The sequence below is a fragment of the Castor canadensis genome, chromosome X (genome assembly GCF_047511655.1).
Source record: "Castor canadensis chromosome X, mCasCan1.hap1v2, whole genome shotgun sequence".
Lineage (NCBI taxonomy): Eukaryota > Metazoa > Chordata > Mammalia > Rodentia > Castoridae > Castor > Castor canadensis.
Window position 1 is genome coordinate 57964961 of NC_133405.1, and position 25556 is coordinate 57990516.

Below are 25556 nucleotides of genomic sequence, written 5' to 3' on the forward strand. Positions count from 1 at the left end.
TGTAATATAGTTTGAAGTCAGGTATTGTGATACCTACAGTATTGCTTTTTTTACTGAGTATTGCCTTGGCTATTTGCAGTGGCTTGTGTTTCCAAATGAACTTTAGAGTAGATTTTTCTATCTCTGTGATGAAAGTCATTGGGATTTTGAGAGAATTGCATTAAACATGTAGATTGCTTTCAGTAGTATAGCCATTTTTACTATGTTGATTCTACCAATCCATGAGCACATGAGATCTTTCCATCTTCTGTAATCTTCCACGATCTCTTTCTTCAGGAGTTTGTAATTCTCCTCATAGAGCTCATTCACATCTTTTGTTAAATTACTCCTAGGTATTTGATGTTTTGGGGGGCTATTGTGAATGGAATTGTTTCCATATATTCCTTCTCAGTTTGTTCCTTGTTGGTGTATAGAAAAGCTAATGCTTTTTGTAGGTTGATTTTGTATCCTGCCACCTTACTGTAGCTGTTTATGGTGTCTAAGTGTTTTTGGGTGGAGTTTTTTGGGTCTTTAAGGTATAAGATCATATCGTATGCAAATAAGGATATTTTGACAGTTTCTTTACCTATTTGTATTCTTTTTATTTCTTCTTCTTGCCTAATTGCTCTGGCTAGAAATTCCAGTACTGTGTTGAATAGGAGTTGGGAGAGTGGGCACCCTTGTCTCATTCCTGATTTTAGAGGGAATGGTTTCAGTTTTTCCCAGTTAAGTATGATGTTGGCTGTAGGTTTGTCATATATAGCCTTTACAATGTTGAGGTACATTCCTTCTATTCCTAGTTTTCTTAGAGTTTTTATCATGAAGTGGTGTTGGATCTTGTTGAAGGCTTTTTCTGCATCTATTGAGATGATCAAGTGGTTTTTGTCTTTGCTTCTATTGATGTGCTGTATTACATTTATAGATTTGCATATGGTGAGCCACCCCTGTATCCCTGGAATGAAGCCAACTTGGTCATGGTTTATGATCTTTCTGATGAGTTGTTGGATTTGGTTGCCATTATTTTATTGAGGATTTTTACATTGATATTCATTAAGGAAATTAGCCTATAGTTCTCCTTTTTGGTTTTGGGATGAGATTGTGTTGGCTTCATAGAATGAGTTAGGCAGTGTTCCTTCCTTTTCTATTTCATGGAACAGTTTAAGGAGGGTTGGTATTAGTTCTTCTTTAAATGTCTGATAGAATTCAGCAGTGAATCCATCAGGTTCTGGACTTTTCTTTTTTGGGAGACTCTTGATTGCTGCTTCAATTTCTTTTTGTGTTATAGATCTATTCAGGTGATTAATGTCCTCTTGGTTCAGTTTTGGATGGTTGTAAGTTTCCAGAAATCTGTCCATTTCCTCAAGATTTTCAAAAGAGTATAGGCTCTCAAAGTAGTCTCTGATGATTTCCTGGATTTCTGTGGTGTTTGTTGTTATCTCCCCATTTGCATTTCTGATTTTACTGATTTGGGTTTTTTCTCTCTTCATTTTAGTCAGGTTTACCAGGGGTCTGTCAATCTTATTTATGTTTTAAATGAACCAGATTTTTGTTTCATTGATTTTTTTGTATGGTTTCTTGTGTTTCTATTTCATTGATTTCACCCCTTATTTTAATTATTTCTTTCCTTCTGCTTGTATTGGGGTTGCTTGTTCTTGTTTTTCTAGGCATTTGAGCTGTAGTGTTAGGTCATTGATTTGAGATCTTTCTGTCCTTTTAGTATATGCACTCATGGCTATAAACTTTCCTCTTAGGACTGCCTTTGCTGTGTCCCATAGGTTCTGGTAGGTCATGTTTTCATTTTCATTAACTTCCAGGAGCCTTTTAATTTCTCTTTAATTTCATTAATGACCCATTCGTCATTGAGCAATGTGTTGTTCAGCTTTGAATTGTTTGCATGTTTTTTACTGCTGTTTTTGTGTGATTTCTAGTTTTAATACATTGTTATCAGATAGAATGTATGGAATTATTTCTATTTTCTATCATTTTCTGAGGCTTGCTTTGTGCCCTAAGATATGGTCAGTTTTGGAGAAGGTTCCATGGGCTGCTGAGAAGAATGGGTATTGTGCAGAAGTTGGATGAAATATTCTGTAGACATCAGTTAAGTGTATTTGATCTATGGTGTGATTTAGTTCTTGGGTTTCTTTATTGATTTTTTATATGGATAACCTAACTTTTGGTGATAGGGGAGTATTAAGGCCTCTCACTATAACTGTGTTAGAGTTTATATATGCTTTTAGGTCCTTCAGAGTATGTTTAATGAAATTGGGTGCATTGATGCTGGGTACATATAGGTTGATAATTGTTATTTGATTTTGGTGTATTTCCCCTTTTATTAGTATGGAGTGTCCTTCTTTATCTCTTTTGATCAATGTAGGTTTGAAGTCTACTTTGTCTGAGATAAGTACTGTTACCACTTCCTGTTTTCAGGGACAATTGGCTTTGTATATATTCTTCCAGCCTTTCACTTTCAGCTGGTACTAATTTCTGTCAGTGAGGTGGATTTCCTGTAGGTACCAGATTATTGGATATTCCCTTTTAATTCAGTTTGCCTGTCGGTGTCTTTTGATGGGGGTATTTAGTCCATTAACATTCAGTTTTAGTAATGATAAGTATGTGGTGATCCTTGTCATCTCTTTGTCTTTGTTGATTAAGGGTTTGATTATGTGTAGCTGAATCAATGTTACTGTTTGCTTTCTTGCCTTTACTTCTCCTGTGATTTGGTGCTGCCTTCCCTTTCAGGGTTTGGTTTGCTTTCATTTCTGTGTGCAGAATTACTTTGAGAATCTTTTGTAGTGGTGAATTGGTGGTCATATATTGCTTTAGTTTCTGCTTATCATGGAAGACTTTTATTGTTCCATCTATTTTGAATGATAGTTTTGCTGGGTAAAGTATCCTAGGATTGAAGTTATTTTCATTCAGTGCTTGGAAGACCTCACTCCATGCTCTTCTTGCTTTTAGGGTTTCTGTTGAGAAATCTGCTGTGATTTTGATGGGTTAACCTTTGTATGTTATTCATTTTTTCTCTCTTACAGCCTTCAGTATTCTTTCTGTGGTCTCTGTATTTATTGTTTTAATGATAATTTGTTGTGGGGGTAGTTCTATTTTTGTCAGGTCTGTTCAGTGTTCTGGAGGTTTCCTTGTCCTGAATGGGCACAGTTTTCTCTAAATTTAGAAAATTTTTTGCTATTGTTTTGTTGAATATATTACGCATTTCTTTTGCTTGCACCTCTTCTCCTTCTTCAATGCCCGTGATTCTCAGGTTTGGTCTTTTGATGGAGTCAGTGAGTTCCTGCATCTTCTTTTCACATGTCTTGAGTTGTTTAACTAATAGTTCTTCAGTTTTTCTTTTAGTTGACATTTCATCTTCAAGTTCTGAGATTCTGTGTTCTGTTTGTTCTATTCTGTTGGTTGGCCTTCCATTTTGTTTTGTATTTCTGTTTTATTCTTTTTTTCTGAGGTTTTCCATATCATGGGGTACATCCTCTTTAATATTGTCAATTTTTGCCTTTAATTCGTTTATCTCTCTGTTTATGGTGATCTCTGTTTCAATTTCATGTTTATTTAGGGCTCCTTGGATTTCATTTGTTTCTTTCTTAGTTTTCTCATATTCTTTAGCTTTGTTGTCTTGGAATTTCTTGAATGCCTCCTGTAAGTTTCGGTTGACCATGTCTAGTAGCATCTCTATGAAATTCTCATTAATTACTTGTAGAATTTCTTCTTTCAGAATATTCTTGTGATCTTCATTGGGTTCCTTGGTATAGTTTATCTTTGTTTTGTTGGAATCTGTATTTGTGTATCTATTTTCTTCATTTCCCTCTGAATCCTGTTCTACTTTGTTTTTGGGGGGAGAATGGGTTCCATTCCTTTTTCTTCTTCCCATACTTCCAATAGGTACCATTTCTGTCCCTGGACTATGTGTAACTTAGTATTAGCTGGGTTACAATATTAATACTAATAAAACCATGAGAGAAGTATAAAAAAGAGAATGAGAAGGGAATGTAAAAGGAAGAGAGAAGAGAGGAAAAAAGAAAAAAAAATGGGATAGAAGGTGGGTGATCAAACAGCAAAGCAGGTAGCCAAACCCTTAAAGAAGGTAGAAAAAGAAAAAAAAAGTCACCAGTTCTGGAACAGTAGAATTGCAGACTTAGTTGTTCTGTTACTCCTTTAGTGTCCAGTCCTGTCTGTTTGTCTCTTAGGCATGCTTGGAGCCCTCTAGTGGCAACCCAAGTAGGAGCCTGGTGGAGTGGTTATCTGGAAAGCCTGTAGAGCTGGGGCCTGGCTCCACCTGAGGGGCAGGGATCCCAGCAGGCTGGGGGATGTGGCTGTCTCATGCCAATCTGGTGCCTGTCCCAGTGGGGCAGGGCTCCAGTTCTACATTGAGCTGGAGCTTGTCAGGGCCTGAGGGGCAGGTATCATGAGGGGTAGTGATACAGTTTTCCCACATGTAGCTGGGGCCCACCAGAGCTGAGGGGCAATGGGTTTGAGGGTCAGGTATCCTGGAGGGGTGTGGTTCAGTCGTAGGGCTGGGGTCAGGCACTGCAAAGGGGCAGGTATCCCAGTGGTTGTGGACCTGGCTTGGGGCTGTGGCACAGTATGGCTGAGAGTCAGGTATCCTGGTGGTGCGTGGATCTGGCACAGCCTAAGAGGAGTGGATCCTGCTGTGTGTGGGTCCTGTGCGGGGCTGTGGCCTGGTGCAGCCGAAGTGGTGGAGAGCCTGACAGAACACATCAGCGGCTCTGCAGGCCTATGGGGAGGGGATTTGGTAGGCTGCCTGTTCTTTTATTAGATCATGGCGTGAAGAAGCCGTCGACGATCTAAGTGTTTAGAGTAAGAATTTTTTCTTTGTTCAGTTTTGAGTGATCATATGTATCTAGAAATCTGTCTGTTTCTTTAAGATTTTCAAATTTATTTGAATATAGGTTCTCGAAGTAGTCTCTGTGATTTCCTGGACTTCCATGGTGTTTGTTGTTATCTCCCCTTTTGCATTCTTGATTCTACTAATTTGGATTTTTCTCTCCTCATTTTAGTCAGGTTTGCCAGGGGTCTGTCGATGCTGTATATTTTTTCAAAGAACCAACTTTTTGTTTCATTAATTCTTTGTATGGTTTTTTTGGTTTCTATTTCAATGATTTCAGCTCTTATTTTTATTATTTTCTCCTTTCTATTTCTTTTGGGATTTGCTTGTTGTTTTTCTAGGAGTTTGAGATGTATCATATTGATTTGGGATCTTTCAGTCTTTTTAATATATGCACTCATGGCTATAAACTTTCCTCTCAGAACTGCCTTTGCTGTGTCCCATAGGTTCCAGTAGGTTGTGTTTTCATTTTCATTGACTTCCAGGAACTTTTTAACTTCCTCTTTTATTTCATCAATGACCCATTGTTCATTAAGTAATGAGTTATTCAGTTTCCAGCAGTTTTCATGTTTTTTGTCTTTACTTTTGTTGAGTTCTAGTTTTATTGCATTGTGATCAGATAGTATGTACAGCATAATTTCTATTTTCTTATATTTGCTGAGACTTGCTTTGTTCCCTAGGATATGATCTGTTTTGGAGAAGGTTCCATGGGCTGCTGAGAAGAATGTATATTGTGTAGAAGTTGGATGAAATGTTCTGTAGACACCAACTTGGTCCATTTGATCTATTGTATATTTTAGATCTTGAATTTCTTTATTGATTTTTTGTTTGGATGACCTATCTATTGATGAAAATGGGGTGTTAAAGTCTCCCACAACCACTGTGTTGGAGTTAATATATGCTTTCAGGTCTCTCAGGGTATGTTTGATGAAATTGGGTGCATTGACATTGGGTGCTCACAGGTTGACAATTATTATTTCCTTTTGGTCTATTTCCCCTTTTATTAGTATGGAAGGTCCTTCTTTATCTCATTTGATCAATGTAGCTTTGAAGTCTACTTTGTCAGAGATAAGTATTGCTAATCCTGCCTGTTTTCCAGGGCTATTGTCTTGGTAAATCTTCTTCCAGCCTTTCATCCTAAGCCTGTGCTTATTTCTGTCAGTAACTCCTGTAAGCAACAAATTGTTGGATCTTCCTTTTTAATCCATTTCATCAAACAGTGCCTTTTGATGGGTGAATTAAATCCGTTAACATTAAGTGTTAGTACTGATAGGTATGTGGTGATTCCTGTCATTTAGCTGTCTTAGTTGTTTGAAGGTTTGATTGTGTGTACCTAAGTTGAGGTTACTGTCTACTTTCTTGCTTTTTCTTTTCCTGTAGTTCGGTGGTGCCTGTCCTTTCATGGCTATTTTGGGTTTCACTTTTTGTGTGCAGAATCCCTTGAAGAATCTTTTGTAGTGGTGGCTTTGTGGTCACATATTGTTTTACTTTCTGCTTATCATGGGAGACTTTTATTGCTCCATCTATTTTGAATGATAGTTTTGCTGGGTAGAGTGTCCTGGGGTTGAAGTTATTTTCATTCAGTGCCTGGAAGATATCACCCCATGCTCTTCTTGCTTTTAATGTTTCTGTTGAGAAGTCTGCTGTGATTTTGTTGGGTTAACCTTTGAATGTTATTTGCTTTTTCTCTCTTACTGCATTCAACATTCTTTCCCTAGTTTCTGAACTTGTTGTTTTAATGATGATATGTTGTTGGGTAGTTCTATTTTGATCTGGTCTGTTTGGTGTTCTGGAGGCCTCTTGCATCTGTATGGGAATATCTTTCTCTAGATTTGGGAAATTTTCTGTTATTATTTTATTGAATGTATTATGCATTCCCTTTGCTTTCACCTCTTCTCCTTCTTTGATGCCCATGATTCTCAAGTTTGGTCTTTTGATGGAGTTGGTGAGTTCTTACATTTTCTTTTCACAGGTCTTGAGTTGTTTAATTAATAGTGTTTGGTTTTTCCTTTAGTTACCATTTCATCTTTGAGTTCTGAGTTTCTATCTTCTGTTTATTCTATTCTGCTGGATTGGCCTTCTGTTTTGATTTGCAATTCTGTTTCATTCTTTTTTTCTGAGGTTTTCCATATCCTGGGTCATTTCCTCTTTAATATTTTCTATTTTTGTCCTGAGTTCATTTATCTCTTTATTAATCATGTTCTCTGTTTCACTTTGGTGTTTATACAGTGCTTCCATGGTTTCCTTTATTTCTTTTTTTGCTTTTTCAAATTCTCTATTTTTGTTGTTTTGGAATTTCTTGAGTGCTCCTGTACATTTTGGTTGATCATATCCAGTATCATCTCTATAAAATTTTCATTGAGTACGTGTAGTATTTCTTCTTTTAGATTATTCTTATGGGCTTCATTGGGTTCTTTGGCATAGTTTATCTTCATTTTGTTGGATTCTGTATCTGAGTGTCTGTTTTCTTCATTTCCTTCTGGTTCCTGTACTAATTTTTTGCTGTGGGGAAACCGGTTTTCCTGTTTTTTTCTGTGTTTCCATCATTGCCCTTGGTGTTGTTATTGTCCCTGTACTGTGCGCAATTAAGTATTTTCTGGCTTGTAATAATAGCACTAGTGATATTTAGAATGGAAGGGTGAGAGGGGATGGAAAGCAAAGAAGTTAAAGGAAAAGGGAAAAACAAATAAACAAGTAAAAAAAAACAAAACAAAGAAACAGAGAAAAAAGTTTCAAAGATATAAACAGGGGGAGACAGTGTACTAATCAACCATAAGCTAAAAAGGCATTAGAGAGACAGAGAGAAGATGGAAAATAAAAAATAAAAAGAATAAAGATAAGGATAAAATAAAAAATAAGTAAATGAAAGAAATAACATATAAAAATAAAATTAGTTAAAAAATAAAAAATGAAAAATAAAGTAATAAAAAAAAAAATAATAAAAAAAATCTCCAAGTTCAAATGCAATGAAGTTTCAGTCTTTTTTTTATTGTTTTATTATTCATATGTGCATACAGCCCCCACCCCCTCCCTTACCACCCACTCTGCCCCCTCCCTCTCCTCCCCACCCCCTCAATACCCAGCAGAAACTATTTTGCCCTTATCTCTAATTTTGTTGAAGAGAGAGTATAAGAAATAATAGGAAGGAACAAGTGTTTTTGCTGGTTGAGATAAGGATAGCTATATAGGGAGTTGACTCACATTAATTTCCTGTGTGTGTGTGTGTTACCTTCTAGGTTAATTCTTTTTGATCTAATCTTTTCTCTAGTTCCTGGTCCCCTATTCCTATTGGCCTCAGTTGCTTTTAAGTTAAAATGCAATGAAGTTTCAGTCTTAATAATTTGGTGTTCATCCCTCAGCCTGCAATCCTGGAGATGGTGCCTCAGATGTTGTTCTGTAGTTGTCTCATCAAAGGGGAAAAATAAAATAGAACAAAACCACACAAAACAAAACAAAGAAATAAACAAAAAAAACACACAGTGTCCCAAGTTCAAATGCAATACAGTTTCAGTATGTTTTTCAGCATGCAGGTGTACTTCAGTTGTTGTCTAATCAAAGCTAGGGAGAGAGAAAAAAATGATTCTGGAGACAGGTCTGTGAATGGCTATCTATGGCTTTGGCTTGCATGCCCGCTGCTGTCAGCCTGCTGTTGCTAGAGGCTTTATTTATGCAAATCTCTGGGGTGAGCTTAGCACTTACCTGGCCCCTCAGGCTTTGTTTACTCAGAGTTCTCCTGTGGGCATGCCGCTGCTGCAAGCTTTCCCCTTTCCAAACACACTGGGGTAGGTGACACTGCACCTGCTTTCTCAGGCCTGCTTGTTTATTTACAGCTCATGTGGGAAGTGGATCTTCCCCCCTTTCCTGTGGAGTTTTCCTCCCACCATTGCTTTTACAAGCTTTCTGGCTCCTGATTGCTGGGCATGAGCTGCTGCTCCTGCCGGCTGGCTTGTTTGTTTACAGCTCACATGGGAAGTGGATCTTTCCCCCTCTCCTGTGGAGTTTTCCTCCCTATGCCCCTCTCACAAGCTTTCCTGCTCCTTGTTGCTGGAGGTGCACTGCCACTCCCGCCCTCTCTGGCCAGGCCCGGCTTGTTTATTTATAGTTCTGTGAGGGATTCCCCTCCCCCCTTTTTGGCACTCAGGGTGCCCCACCCTCTTTGCTACATGTCTTTATTGTTCTTGTTGCTTGTTACTCAGTTTCTTTTTTTTTCCCTGGGTGGAGGTCATTCTGTCCAGGGGGCTATGCTGATCTGGCCCAGGGTTGTCTGTGGGAGTACTGTGTACTCCTTAGCTCACCTTGTGATCCGCATCTTCCCAAGCCATCTGGCGGCAGCCCAGGGGCCCTCCTGGTTTCCTATTCTGCTCTATTCTTAAGGCCTTTCATGATTATGTCTTTTCAGCTTCTCTACTGTACACAGATAATTTTGCAGTCATTTCAAGAATTTTAGCTCACCCACTCTCTCTGTGATTTTCTTTCTTTTAAGGATTGATGCCTAACTTCCAGTGACACTTCTGGCCTCTAGCTCTGTCCTCTGACACTTGAAGCCAATAAAGTTCTAGCTTTCTGTTGCTGGAGGTATGCATGACTGGGAATATGTTTCTGCTATTGATCTATAATTTCATTCTATTGTGGTTAAAGGACATTGTCTTTATGATTCCACTACTTTATAATTAATTGAATTTTTATGGCTCAATTTATGGGTATTTCATGGGAACTTGAAACAAATGTTCTCTTGTTGAATAGATACTGTATTAAATTTTAACTTAGTCAATTTGATTTATTTTGTTGCTTAAGTTTTCTAGAACCTTCCTAATTTTCTACTTACTTGTTCTATTGATTATAAAGAAAGGAATTTTGAAATTCAAATCACAATTTGGGATTTGCCTGTCTTGCCATGAAGTTCTACCACTCAATATGTATTTTTATTAAAAGCTTTCACATTTAGGCTTGTTATATCCTCGGGTAAATTGGCTTATTTATTGTTAGGAAATATCTTTCTTTCCCTTGACAGTCTTTTTTTGTTCTGAAGTCTACTTTGTCTGATAGTCATTAAGCAATTCCAGTTATTTTATTGCTGTTTTCATGGTGTTACCTTTCTTTGTTCTTTTACACAGAAACTATATTTTTATGTTTAAACCATATATATTGGTTTATTTATTTATTGTTTTCAGATCTTTCAAAAATTCATTCTGACTTCCTCTGTTTTTAAATTAGAGTGTTTTGACTATTTCCCTTTAATGCAGTTATTCATATAATTGGGGTTAGAAATACCATCATGTTCATTTCCATCACACTCCATATATTTTACTGTAGAGTTTATGATGTGCATATTTACATTTTCAGAGTCTACCTTCAACTAGTATTGCACCATGCATAATTTGAGATTATTAAAATATGCTTCCTACTTGGACATGTTATACATAGCACAATAATTTATTATTTTACTTCAAACATTTAATTATAAAATTTAAAAATAAAAATCTAGTCTTTCACATTTACCCACATATTTGCAATTTCTTCAGTTCTTTGCTCCCAATTATAGAAAATTTTCCTTTGTGTATTATTTCCTTGTAGTTGAAGAACTTTTAGCATTTGTGTAGTGAAGACAAATTTTCTTGGTATGATTTTACTGGATAAACTTTTTTTTTTTTTGCAGTATCAGGGTTAGAACTCTGGGCCTTGTAATTGCTAGGCAGGCCCTTTAGTAATCATCCTAGCTTGAGAAAAGAATTTTTGTCTTCATATTTGAAAGCTATTTTCACTGAATATAGAAATGTTTTTAGTCAATTTTCTATCTTTCAGCCCTGTACTGGAGTCATTTGTTGTCTCCTGGATTGCAAATATTCTGACCAAATGCTGATATTATTCTTACCTTTATCCTTCTGTACAGATTGTCAGCACGAAAATATCAAAGTAAGTTCCAATTATATGTATATTAATTTGCCGGGTATTTTTCTAGGTGTCACTAAGGTTCAGTTAAAATTTTTTCAGTCCTTATTTTTTTCTTTGTCCATGTTCCACTTGGACAATTTGTATTAGTATCTCTTCAAATTCAGTGACTTTTTCTTCTGTAGAATCTTTCCTAATTTAAGCCCATTCAGTGTATATTTCAGATATTGTGTTTTTCATCTGTAAAAGTCCCATTTGGTTCTATTGCTAATTGTGCTTATGTTTCCTTTTAATCTTTGAGCATATTTATAATAGCTGTTTTGAAATTCTTTTTTTTAAATCTCATCATACCAGTGTTTTCAGGTTCTATTATTATATAGCAGCCTTTGTACTGGTTATGGGTCATATATTTCTTCTTCATACATCTATTAACTTTGATAGGATGTTGGGCCCTGCAATTTTATTTTATTGAGTCCTAGCTTTTATTATCTTTTCTTTAAAAAACTTTCACTTTTTTTTGGGCAGTACTGTGGTTTGAACTGAGGGCTTCTTACTTACTAGGCAAGTGATCTACCACTTGAGCCATGACTCAAGCTCTTTTGTTTGATTCAGTTATTTTTCAGATACGGTCTCATGTTTTTTGCCTGGAACCATTATCCTCTTACCTATGCCTCCCTGTACCTTAGACCATAAGTGTGCACCACCATGCCCTGTTGGTTGAGAAGTGGTGTCCTTAACTTTTTGCCTAGGATGGCCTTGAACCTCAATCCTCCTATTCTCTGCTTCCTTAATAACAGGGACAGACATGAGCCACAGCACTTGGCCAAAACTTTTCACTTTTTATGAGAGGCAGTTAAATAACTTGTGTGATATGTTGATTCTGTTTTCATTTATGTTTTGCTAACGTGATTCTAGCATTACCTTTATTGATAATTTAGCCATCCTTCAAGAGCATTTCATTCCCTTGATTTCTACTGAATGTCCTGTCTATTCACTCAGGTTCTCCCACATGTGACCTCCTTAGCTTTATAGCTCCTTGGTCATTATTTGCCTCACCTCACACTATTTGACTCTATGGATAATATTCAGTGACAAACACAACAAATCCTTCTGCTGATGTTTTGGGACAACTTTCTGTGACTCTTCTTCCCTTTTAGTATGCAGCTCTACAAATTTCAATCTAAGTAATCTCTCAGATCCCAATTTCTGTCTCCTCATTTCAGCAAACATTTGCTGTGATGTGTTGAGCTTGGGTTTTCCCTCCACATATCTTGGTCTGGAAAGTACCTTTCTGGTGCAAAGCCAAATATTATTCTTTTTCTTGGATCCTAGTCATCTCTAACCCTTTAACTAATTTCTTAAAATTTTAGTTTCATACATGTTGCTAAGTTTTCTAGTTTATTTCAGGAGACCAAGTGTGGTTCAAGTTACTTCATCATGACTTGAAGCACATTTTTCTTAAGTGTTTTTGGCTTGTGTTGGAGCTCCTTGCCATGGAGAAAAATACCATCATTCAGAGTGGAATCTTAAGTCTGTGTAATAAGATTTTATTGTAAAACTATTGATGAGATAACCTGGAAATGAAAATTGCCTATAAGAAATATTAGCTTTAAGCCTGGTTAGTGGTGCACATATGTAATCTCAGCTTCTCAAGAAATTGAAGAAGAAGGATTGTGCATTGAGCCAGCTTAGATGAAATTAGTGAGACCCTATCTCAGAAAAACAAACAAACAAAAAACCCAAATGGCCTGGGGGCATGACTCAAGTGTTAGAGCTCTTGCCTAGCTAGTCTCTGGCCCTGGGGTTGATCCCCTGTAATACACACACACACACACACACACACACACACACGCAGAGTTTTATGATTATTGTGGTCAATAAGAAAAGCGGGCAAGAAAGCGTTCTCAAAGACTGAATTAAAAAGTTAAGAGAACAGGGACACCTTCTGTTGGGACCCCTCCAACTCTGGGGATTCTACTCTCGTACTTTACACTTTTCTATCTCAATAAACTTTCCCACTTTACACTTAAAAAAAAAGTTAAGAGAACAAAGTGTATAGGCATTTCCAAACTAAAATACAATTTCCAATAGAGTTCTGATTCTATCAAGTAAGAGGTAGAATTTAAATGAATAACATTTTTGTATTTATGCATATTTTTAAAAATAGCTGTTTTTTATCTTTGATAGTATCATAATTGGGTACTCCTTTGAATATATGATTACCTATGACATCTATTTTTAATATTAGGAATATTAATTATGTGAAATATTCTAAGTATCTATTATAATCAAGACACTGGCCTAGATGATTTGTGATATAGAAATAGAAATGCTCAGCCTGTGCCTTCAATGAGATTATAACCCAGTATGGGGAAATAAGAGAAACACACATATGAGCACACCTATAGAAAGAGGTAGCTATCATAAGTGATTAAAATATTAATAATGCAAGAGTCATGAGATTTACGGACATAACATTTCTGTGAAGGAATCTGGGAAGGTTTCCATGAAGAACAAATAAGCTTTTGATCTGGGCCTTCAAGACTAGATTAACTATTTTTAGCTGTACATGAATAAAAAGGCATTTCTGACAGAAAATTTTGTCATGGTTTTTGTTGATACAGTATTTTGGGCATATATTGCTAACTTTGTGGTTACATCTGGATATATACATTTGTACATTTTCAATAAAGTGATGTTAAAAATCATATGGCCTTGTAGGTGACTTAAGTCTATTAAAATGCATCCCAAGGAATCTATTAATAAAGACTTTAGATCAGGGCAAATGTTAGTGCTCTTTGATCATGTTTTTTGTTCATTATCTTCCTCCTCATTAAACTTTAGCTGGAAGACTTTCCATAGAAAATGATCTCTATAAGGTACACAACTTTTAAAAAATTTTATTAACAGTTTGATTCATCACAATGAGGGATTTTCCATGTTATTTGTCCTCTTTCAGCATATGCTCTTCTCTAAATTCCTGTCATTTAAATAATCAGCTTACATGGTAGTATATTTTGGAGTGTCAGTTCTTGGACTACTAAGGAAGATGGATAGAACATATAGTTTTCAGTATTCCTATCATTGAGTCCCATCTTGTAGAAAGTCTAGGCATGTCAGACTCCTGCTGATTGAGTTATGATATAATTATTGTAGAAACAGCTCTGTGAAAGCCCTCAAGTCCAGTCTTGGTAAACAGATAAGATCACTTGCAGAGATCATTTTATCATTTTCACATTAGAAATTATGCTAAAATTAATTACATTTACCAAGAATAATAAATAAAGTAATCATATATTTATGCCAAAATCTTACATTTACATTTGAAAACCAGGTTTCTACTTACAAAATAGATATTTATTGTAAATATTCCACAACAAAGAAGTAAACTAAGATATAATTGCATTGGTAATCTCTAAGAATCACAGCCCCTAATTTTTAAGATGTTCAAGAACACAATTGTCAATTATATACACAACTTTGCTACTTAAATTTCATTCATATGTAAATTGATTTAGTATTTGTAGAGCATTATGAGAATTTTGCCTAAAAGAAAGAGTCCCACATGCAAATTTACTAAGCAGAATATCTCAGAGATTTCAAAAGGTTTTGAACAAACATAATTTTGAGTACACATTTTATTATGTTATATGAAAGTAGTTTTATTTTTGCTTATTGTAGTTTTAGGGCTGATTGTTACAAAAATTAAAATTTTTTACAAATATGTTTAAAAGTAAACACATGGACAGGAGAGAATACAAGATGGTGACCAGGACACAGCCACAGACCTTCAGACCTCTGTGATCCAGGGACTTTGCAAAGAGGCTGGAGACACACTTGACTGAGGTAAAGCACACTTGACTGAGGGAGAGCTGAAACATCAGCACTCTGAACCCCTAGCTCCTGGGAGGCTTCTCCAGGCCATGATATACTAAAAGAATAGCAGGCACTGCACACCAAGCCCTGCCCAATAGGTCCACAGAGCTGCTGCTCCGAATGCTGTGGGATCTCCAATCCTCCAGCCCTGCTCCTTAGTCCCGCCAGGGCCATGCTACCCAAACCTCCACTCCTCAGACACGCATAATCTCTGCCAAACAAGCCCTTAAGGCCTCCAAGCCAGGGATCCACAGACATTCATGATCTCTGCCTGGCCACCCCCTCAGGCCTGCACAGACATCCATGATCTCCGCTGGGCTGTGGCCCTCACACTTGCACAGGCCTGCAAGATCTGTGCTGGGACCGTGCCCCTAAAGCCTGCCAAGCCGGCAATCCACAGACATGCAGGATCTCCACTCCATGGGCCAGCGCCCTTCAGGCACGCCAGGCCCATGCTACAAAGGACAGCTAGTTTGCCTCAAAAGGCCTCCTCCTGTAGGCCCGTGGGACCAAACCTACCTGCCACCCACCACAGAAGGGCTCCCAACATTCCTAAGAGACACACACAGACAGGTCTGGATGCTAGAGGAGTGGCATCACAACAACTAGGACTGCAATTCTACTTAACATTGTAAAGGCTATATATGACAAACCTATAGGCAACATCATACTTAACAGTGAAAAATTGAAATTATTCCCCCTAAAATCAGGAACAAGACAAGGGTACCCACTATCCCCACTCTTATTCAACATAGTACTGGAATTCCTAGCCTGAGTACTTAGGCAAGAAGAAGGAATAAAAGGATACAAATTGGTAAAGAAACTTATTTGGAGATGATATGATCCTATACCTTAAAGACCCAAAAAACTCTACCCCAAAACTCTTAGACACCGTAAACAACTACAGTAAGGTGGCAGGATACAAAATCAACATACAAAAATCATTAGCTTTTCTATACTCCAACAATGAACAAACTGAGAAGGAACACATGGAAACAATTCCATTCACAATAGCCTCAAAAAAAATCAAATACCTAGGAGTTAATTTAACAAAGGATGTGAATGACCTCTACAAAGAGAATTACAAACACCTGAAGAAAGAGATCGAAGAAGACTATAGAAGATGGAAAGATCTCCCATGCTCATGGATTGGTAGAATCAACATTGTAAAAATGGCCATACTACCAAAAGCAATCTACATGTTTAATGCAATTCCCATCAAAATCCCAATGACTTTCATCATAGAGATTGAAAAATCTACCCTAAAGTTCATTTGGAAACACAGGAGACCACGAATATCCAAGGCAATACGCAGCAAAAAGAGGAATGCTAGAGGTATCACAACACCTGACTTCAAACTATATTACAAAGCAATATCAATAAAATCAGCATGGTACTGGCATGAAAGCAGACATGAAGACCAGTAGAAGAGATTAGAGGACCCAGATATGACTCTACAGAACTATGCCCACCTCACTTTTGACAAAGGTGCCAAAAATATACGATGGAGAAAAGACACCTTCTTCAACAAATGTTGCTGGGAAAAGTGGTTACCCATCTGCTAGAAACTGAAACTAGATCCACGTATATCACCCTGTACTAATATCAACTCAAAATGGATCAAGGACCTAAATATCAGACCTGAAACTCTGAAGTTACTACAGGAAGGAGCAGGAAACACTCTGGAATAAATAGGTATAGGCAAAGACTTCCTCAATAGAACCCCAGCAGCCCAGCAATTAAGAGAAAGGATGAATAAATGGGACTTCATAAAATTAAAATGCTTCTGCACAACAGAAGAAATGGTCTCTAAACTGAAAAGACCACCCATAGGGTGGGAGAAAATATTTGCCACCTGTATATTAGGCAAGGGACTGATAACCAGAATATACAGGGAACTTGAGAAACTAAACTCTCCTAAAATCAATGAACCAGTTAAGAAAGGGGCAACTGAACTAAATAGAACTTTGTCAAAAGAAGAAATTCAAATGTCAAAAATTACATGAAAAAATGCTCACCATCTCTGCCCATAACAGAAATGCAAATCAAAACCACACTAAGATTCCATCTCACCCCTGTTAGAATAACCATCATGAAAAACACCACTAACAATGGGTGTTGATGAGGCTGTGAAGAAAAAGGAAACCTAATCCACTGCTGGTGGGAATGCAAGCTGGTACAACCACTCTGGAAAAAAATTTGAAGACTTCTTAAAAATCTAAACATAGACCTGCCATATGATGCAGCAATCCCACTCCTGGGGATATACCCAAAGGAATGCAACACAGGTTACTCCAGAGGCAGCTGCACACCCATATTTATTGCAGTGATATTCACAAGAGCCAAGTTATGGAAACCACCAAGATGCCCCACTATTGATGAATGGATCAAGAAAATGTGGTACTTATACACAATGGAATTTTACTTAGCCATGAAGAAGAATGAAATCTTATCATTTTCAGGTAAATGGATGGAATTGGAGAACATTATTCTGATGGAGGTCAACCAGGCTCAGATGACCAAAAATCATATGTTCTCCCTCATATGTGGACATTAGATCTAGGAAAAATGCAGCAATGTGGTTGGACTGGGATCACATGACAAGGGGAGAGCACACACGGGAGATATAGGAATAAGTAGAAAACCCAAAACATGAAAGCATTTGATGTCCCCACTCCAGAGGAAATAATATAGAAACCTTAAAATGACAGAGGTTATCATGAGCAGGGGATCAGGAACCAATGTAAAAATCTTTGAATTAGAGTTGAATCAACATGGGTTGTAACACATGGGTACATGAACGCAATAGTAGGAATCTCTCTGTATAGCTATCCTTAACTAGCAAAAACACTTTGTCTTCCTCATTATGCTTATGTCATTTCTTCAACAAAATTAGTGATAAGGGCAGAACAGGAACTTCCTGGAACTGGGGCGGGGGTAGGGGAGTTGGGTGGAGAAATGACCCAAACAATGTATTCACATGTGAACAAATGAAAAAAAAAGTAACAGGAAACAATAATGTAGCCACATGTAGGACAAATTTTACCATGATTCACAGTACTCTCTTGAATATACACATCTTTCTATTTAAAAAATGTGAATTTTATATATATCTGACAAAATATAATTATGAATAGTTGCCTTGAATTGATAATATTTAGCACATATGTAAGCTAAATAAATACTGCAATTTAAACAAAATTTTAAGGCATGCCAGCTGAAAAAACATAAGAGATCTGAAACAAATTAGTTTGGCTATATTAAACAATAACATACTAACAAACTTTAATGCAACCATTTTAAGGTATTTCAATAACAATGCAATTCAAGATAACCACATAAACATATAAAAACTTAGTGCAGTTTAAGAATTTGTCTCTGAATTAAGTTTAAGAAATGAAAACTTAAGTCTGTTGGATTGGCTTAAGTGGTAAGGCACCTGCCTAGCAAGCATGAGGTTCTGAGTTCAAACCTCAGTACTGACAAAAAAAAAAGCAGGAAATGAAAACATGGCATTTAACAGTTCCCTTTTTGCTTCTCTTTTCTTATATGGTAAAAATGTGAGTATTTAAAAATGGTAATAATGGAGTTATATATAAACTTTGCATTCCCAGATATTTTCTTTCTAAGTAGATATCTTTATGAAGAATCAAATTGTCTTTTTTTCATAATCATGTTTTCTGTGAAGGTTATGAAAGTAAACATAGTCAAAGTAATGATTAGAATCTTTATTTCAGAGGTTTAGAATACATAAGATTCCCTGTCTGTTCTTTCTATAATACCCACAGTTTTAGAGATAAAGATTTAACACTATGTGGGGGGAGGAAGAGGAGGGTGGAATGAATTTGTAGTGAATTTGCATTTATGTGGAGAATGTTTTAAAGCCAGACAGTTAATGCTATAGAATTGTAATTATTATCATTCTGTTATCTTTACATATTCTAGCACGACACCTTAAATCTGATTTATGAGACCATGCTTAAGAAAACCTTTGAAAAATTAAGGGATAAAAGCAAAAGTAATAATGAAATGTTTAACTTCTTTGGAACAAACTTTGTTCTGACCTCAAATATGCCATTTGGTACAGAAGGTATTATTACTTTGACTAGCAGATAGCTAATTTTGCAGAAATTCACAGGGCATCATTTTAAAGCTCATTATTATATTTTTGCAGATTCTCTCCTCCCCTTCATCATTCACTCTGGCACGTTTCTGGCAAGTGAATATTGTTTTTTTTACCATAGTTTGTAAGTTTATTTTGATGGCAGATTTAAAGGTGGAATAGTAGCTTCAGGGTGCAATAATATCATCTTTTGGACTGGTATATGTTGAGTGGCAATCTGGTGTATGAAGTCTGGGATCTAACTTCTGGCCAATGACTTCCAGATAACAGAAGAGGTCATTTTTGTAGTGTTTTTCAGTCCCTCAATTACTGCTACCTATAGTGTTTGAAAAGTGAGCCATTTTTGTTCTTACAACTGTCTGTATTTTCTATCTCAGGAACCTGTTTTCTTTCTTCATACATAGCTTGTTTTGTTCATACACATTCATAAAATTTATCATTAGTTACTTGATTTGCTTACATATTCATGTACATATCATGGTCTATAAATTCTATAAGAACAGAGGTCTGTCTTGTTCACTTGTATCCTTAGAAGGATACAATGTGCTGACACATTATAGTCAACAAATAAACATTTGTTAATGAATGAGTCATGAATATTAGCTGCATGACCAAAAGAAATAAGGTGGTTTACAAAAATAGCTAGTCTATAAATATGCATAAATGATTATATTTGGTTCATATTTAATAAAATTTGTAATCCAAAATGTAGAGATATTTATCTTTGTTTACATGAGTAGGAAATTATATATATATGACAAGGTGATATAAACATGTATCAACTTAGTTGCCTTTGTCTTTATCCTTGAGGTATCAGTCAGCTTTAATGAACTTCCTGGCAGTCATAATCAGTGCTTGCCAGACCCTACAATAATATAGCTCATCTAAGAAATTGAGTAGATAACTATGAGTTGAATTTTTTGAAAAATAATATTTGTTGCTTTTTGCTGAACATATTTATTTTTATCTTCTTCAACCTGTTCTCTTGAAAATGTTATTAAAGGAGTATAGATTGGTATAAATTCATAACAGAATCAAAGATGAGAAGAGTAGGCCTTATGTATGTGCATTTATGCCTGCGTGAAGCTTGTCTAACACATAGGTTCTCATTTTAGGCACATCACCTTCTTAGTCTTAGCAACACTAGAAGTACTTTAGTGCTATGCTTGGAGGTCAATTTCAACAGTGAAATCACTAACAAAAATACAACAATCTGAAAAAATAGGTGGCATGAAATAGATCATTCAAAGGACATTAGGAGACATGAAACAAGAAGAGAGGGCACTGTGGGAATGTACATATTGAGTGATGCAAATATTTTAATACTCTGTACATGGCTATCACTGTTTTTAAAAGTACTCTAAATATTGCTTTAGGCATTAGAAATAAATTTTAATGAGTGGCCAAATTTGAAAATGTGGAATCCGTGAATAATTAGGTTCTACTGCATTTCCTTTTAGGTTTTTGCATCTACACTTAGAGATGAGATTATCTCCCACTGATTTTGATGCAAAGCTTATACTGGACATGAGTTGGGGCAAATTTCCTTCTTTTTATATTTTCTAGAAGAGCTTGTATAATATTATTATTACATGCTCCTTGAGGTTTTAGTGTAATTCACCTCCAAAAATGTCTGCCTCAGGTAAGTGGTGTTGTGAGTGGGGGAGGGAAAAAGCAGAGTAGATTCCAAAGCATAAATGGAAATTTTAAAATAGTTTTATATTTACTAGTAGATTTTTCTTTGTAGCCAGTTTTGAAAAATTATACTTCAAAATTGTTCATATCTCTGTGTTTTAAAAGATTTGGAAAAATTGTTCATGATAGTCTGTACTTTATGTTCCATTTTTTTCAATTTTAATAAGTTTATATTTTCCTTTTTTTCTAGGCCAATCTGGACAGATGTTTTTCAAACATCCAACTTTTGGTTTGTTTGAGCCTCTTTCTGTTACATATTTATTTATTATTTCACTAATTTTTACTCTTACATTTATTACTTTTTTGTTTTTTTTTTATAATATATTAAGCTGGAAATTGGTTCCTTAATTTATAGCCTTTTTTCCAATGTTAACATTCTGTGCTATAAATGTTCTTCTTAAATATTTTTCACTACATAAAATAAGTTTTGACATGTATTTTTGTGTATCTTTTAGTTTTGTACTTTTATTATCTAATTTCTTATACTCTTCTTGTCCCTATGATTTATTTAAAAGTATGTACTCTATTTTTACTAGCAGCTATAATTATCTTTTTTCTAGGGATTGAACCAGGGTCTCATGCTTACCAGGCAAGGACTCTACCATTTGAGCAGTGTCTCCAGTCCTTGTGCTTTTGCTCAAACTGCTCAAATAGCTGGGACCACAGGTGGGCTTGTTTCTGAGACACGGTCTTGCTAATTTTTTCCTAGGTTTTCCTCAAACCATGATCTTCATTATCTCCACCTCCTAAGTACTTGGGATTACAGGCATGTGCCACCATGCCCAGTTTATTTCTTAATTTAAATGACTTCATGTTTATCATTGTGCTATTGAATCTAATAATTGATAATACTTGTCTTATTTTATGTGTCAACTTTTAGAAATGCTTTATGTATTACAGAGAATGTACATTTTCTATATATCGGGCATTGAATTATATATTTGAATATAAAAATATATATTTATTTATTAAGTGATTAGCTTATTGTTTAGTTTTTCTATATACCTAATTTGTATCTGCTAATTCAGGAATTATTGAGATTAGTGTGCTAAATTCTCCAACAATGGTGTTAGGTTGGTCAATTTTGTCCTTTAATATTTTCCAGTTTTGTTTTGCATATTATTTCCTTCTTTTTGTTGCACTTTATCTAGTTTATTAAGTTGTTTCTTAGCTCAATAAGTTTTGACCTTTCTCTTCCTAATAAAGTCATCCAATGTCATTTCCCTTGCTTTAAATTTTATATGTATTTCTTCCAATAGCTATGGTCTTTGGAATTCTGATTCTATTTATTTATTCTGGGAGTTTTCCCTCATAGTGTTTTCTTCTTGTATTTTTTTAAAGGAGTTTCCTGTTTTTTTTTTTTTTAGTATTTCTTTTTTTTAGTGGGGGTTCTTGTATTTTCACAGGGCTTCCCTCTTGTATTTTTAAAAAATAGAGTACCAACTCCATTACTGGTTTAGGAGCTCCCTCACATTTAGCCAAAAAAAGTACGGGAATTTGGAACTCTTGATTTGAAAAGCTTATTCATTTCCCCACTTTACCTTTTTTACAGTCTCTCTGATTGATATCTTCTTACTTTTGAATAGATAGAAGCTCTTCTACTTCTCACAACTTGGGAATTAAAAATTGACTCAACAATTACTATCAACGTATTTAAATATAAAACATAATAGGAATAACAGATAATGGTATAAGACATTCATAAATTCCCATTATTAATTGTTCTGAGCTGTAATAATATATAACACTGCATAAGATTTGTTTTCTTCATTAAAAAAATCTATATAGCACTTAAAAAAGGCTTATAACATGCTAAAAAATCACATGTTCTAAAATTAGCTATTTTTCTCTTTGTGATTAGATATTAAAAAACAGGCATTAAAAAAAACTTATCCTTACTACTCAGCCATGAAGAAGAATGAAATCTTATCATTTGCAGGTAAATGGATGGACCTGGAGAACATCATCCTGAGCGAGGTTAGCCAGGCCCAGAAGACCAAAAATTGTATGTTCTCCCTCATATGCGGACTTTAGATCAAGGGCAAACACAACAAGGGAATTGGACTTTGATCACATGATGAGGTGAGAACACACAAGGGAGGTATGAGGATAGGCAAGAAACCCCTTCCCCCCCCCCAAAAAAAAACAACTAGATAGCATCTGATGTCCTCAATGCAAAGGAACTAATGCAGAAACTTTAAAGTGACAGAGGCCAATAGGAGAAGGGGACCAGGAACTAGAGAAATGGTTAGTTAGAGAAGAATTAATTTAGAATGTAACACATATGTACAGGAAAGCAATGTGAGTAAACTCTCTGTTTAGCTATCCTTATCTCAACTAGCAAAAACCCTTGGTCCTTCTTATTATTGCTTATACTGTCTCTTCAACAAAATTAGAGATAAAGGCAAAATAGTTTCTGCCTGGTAGTGAGGGGGTAGAGAGGGAGAGGGCGGGAAAAAGGGAGGGGGCAGGGGAAGGTGGAGAAATGACTCAAACATTGTATGCACATATGAATAAAAGAAATTAAAAAAGAAGTTATTCTTTATTCTAGAGAGGGTGGTAAAGAAATATAAAATAATTCAAATTTAATTTATTTTCTATAAATCTCAATTAGGCATTTACAAGTTACATATGGCCAATGATAATTCTCATTCTCTTCTGGAGTAAGAAAAAGTGAATTGATCATCTTCCTTAGCACAAAGGGTATATTAGGGAAGATTTATCTCCTTCTTTCAAACATTTAGAGTGAGTTTTGAAAAAAATTTAGTATAATAAAGTTACAAAGAATGTAAGGCAGTATTTTGTAGTGTGTAAGAATATAAAGTCAAGGCAGACTACCTGGGTTGTATTACTGTCTAGGTTAGAGTTTTTAAAAATTCTTTAAATTAATTTACTTCTTTTATTTATGATTTTTTTATTATATAATAGTTGTACAGGGGGATACTTGTGATATTTATATATGTGTTTAAAAATATATCATAGTTGGATTTACCCCATCTGTCATTCTCTTCTTTCCCCCTCTCCCTCCTTAGAACAATTTCAACAGGTTTCATTCTTCTATTTTCACATATGGATACAAAACACATCTATCATGTGTACCCTCATTCACCCTTTCCTTATGCCCACTCAACTCCTACTGGTACCCATCCCTGGAAAAGATTTATTTTTCCCTTCTGTCCTTCATTTTTTAAAGAGTATATTGGTAGTCCAAGGGGGTTTAGCCTTGGTACTTCAGGTCTGTATATATTGTGCTTTTATTAAATTAACCTCTCTCCTCTGTTACTCATCCTCTATCACCATCACCCCCTAATATTCAACAACTTACTGTACAGTACATTATATTGCATTTATATATAGATGGGTTGTTTCAATATTTTTTATTCTGTAACATTTTCTTTCTCTTTCCCACCTCCTGTTGGCTAAGTTATATTTTAGTTATTTTTTCTTGTGTAAATGACTTAATTGGGTGTTCATTTCTGCATCAGTAAAATAGGAATAATAACATGTTAGGCTTATAATGATAATATGATAATGTAATTCATGTAAGGTGCTTAAAAGAGCCTCTGACCCAAGGTAAAACTCAATAGAGCTTAGTATTATTATCCACATTTAAGATAAAATCAAACTATAAAAATAATCATTAACAGAATGTTTTTCATTTTTTTCATAAAATTACTTTCTAGGAAACAATTCAGTCATGGTGATGCTGTTCTTTTTTTTCTGGTGTGTTTATGGCTACACTTGGTGGATGTGTGGGTTAAGTCTGATGAATGTGTATGGAATTGCTCATGGAGATAAGAGCTGCTTCTTTGTATTTTGAATTTGGTCTTTTTTTTCCTTCCTAATATTTATGATTTGAATTTTTTTGATGGTTTATTTATGGAAATATAGTCTTGCACAGTACTTTGTTATTTTCATAAAATAATTGATACATTTACAGTTGATCATATTCTGTGGTTCATATCTAATGATTCTTAATATAACACTTTTAGAAATAATGTATTTTCTTGTGTTTTTTGTCAGTACTTAGACTTGAACACAAGGTCTAGTGATTGCTAGGTAAGCACTCTATAACTTGAGGCACACACTGGCCCTTTTTGCTTTAGTTATTTTTTGGAAAGGCTCTTATGTTTTTTTCTAGGGCAGGCCTTGGCCAAATCATTCTACTTATGCCTTCCACATAGCTGGGATTATAGGCACAGACCACCACACTCAGCTTTTTGGTTGAGATTGAGGTCTTGCTGACTTTTTACCCAGGCTGGCCTCAAATTGTGGTCCTCCCAATCTCTGCCTCCCAAGTAGCTGGGAATACAGGCATGAGCCTACCATTCTTAGCCCTTCTTGTTAAATTTTTAATCAGCTATTGAGCTGTACATATTAAGAACTAACGTGTTTTATAATTAGCTAAATGGAAATCTACACAACTTATTTAATTTGGAAATTTTATTTATTTTTCAAATTCCAGATAGGTCTTTTGGATTATGAAATCTAATCTGTAATCTCTAATATCGTCCCCAAAAAGGTGATATTAAAAAGTGCAGTATTAAATTACAGAAAAAAGTACAGTATTAAATTTTATGTGAACTTAGAATCTAATTTTCTCTTTTTGTAAAGAATAATTTATGTGAAATTGGTCGAAGAGATTACACTAAAATTTTCTGACTGATTTCCTAGGAAATGCTGCTGTTGAAAGAGGACTGGGAATGAATGACTCCCATTATTTGAAAAAAAAAGTCAATTTAGTGGCTAAGTATATGAATGTCTTCAAATACTTCCATCATACATATTTCAGTTGTTTATGTGAAAGAGGTAAACTCTCAGTGAGGGCTGCCAGTTTTTAAGGGGGAGTTTATGTTTTAATGGAGAAAATTGTGTCAGAACTATACTTTAAGTCCATATGCATAATTTAGTAGCAAAAGTTTAGGCTCAGCTTAGTTGTTGTAAAGAAACCATTGATTCAATTGGCAGAGCTATGTAAGAAACTACAAGGTTTAACTGCATAACAAAAATCCAAAATAGGGTCTAAGCAAAGGAAAGGGTAGGATTTTTATCCCATTCAAAATCAGGGTTAAATAGTCTGCAACAGAAAAACACTAAAAGTACATATCAATCCTTAGAGACCACAGGGAGAAATAAAAT

At 35.4% G+C, this 25556-nt stretch overlaps 1 long non-coding RNA gene across 1 annotated transcript; it reads left to right on the top strand.

The window, feature by feature from the left end:
* The first annotated feature begins 9315 nt into the window (after nucleotides 1-9315).
* LOC141419852 (uncharacterized) lies at nucleotides 9316-18816 on the top strand. The gene is made up of 3 exons (XR_012444559.1): nucleotides 9316-9409; nucleotides 10725-10747; nucleotides 18774-18816. It is a non-coding gene; the product is annotated as an uncharacterized lncRNA (long non-coding RNA).
* Nucleotides 18817-25556: the final 6740 nt, after the last annotated feature.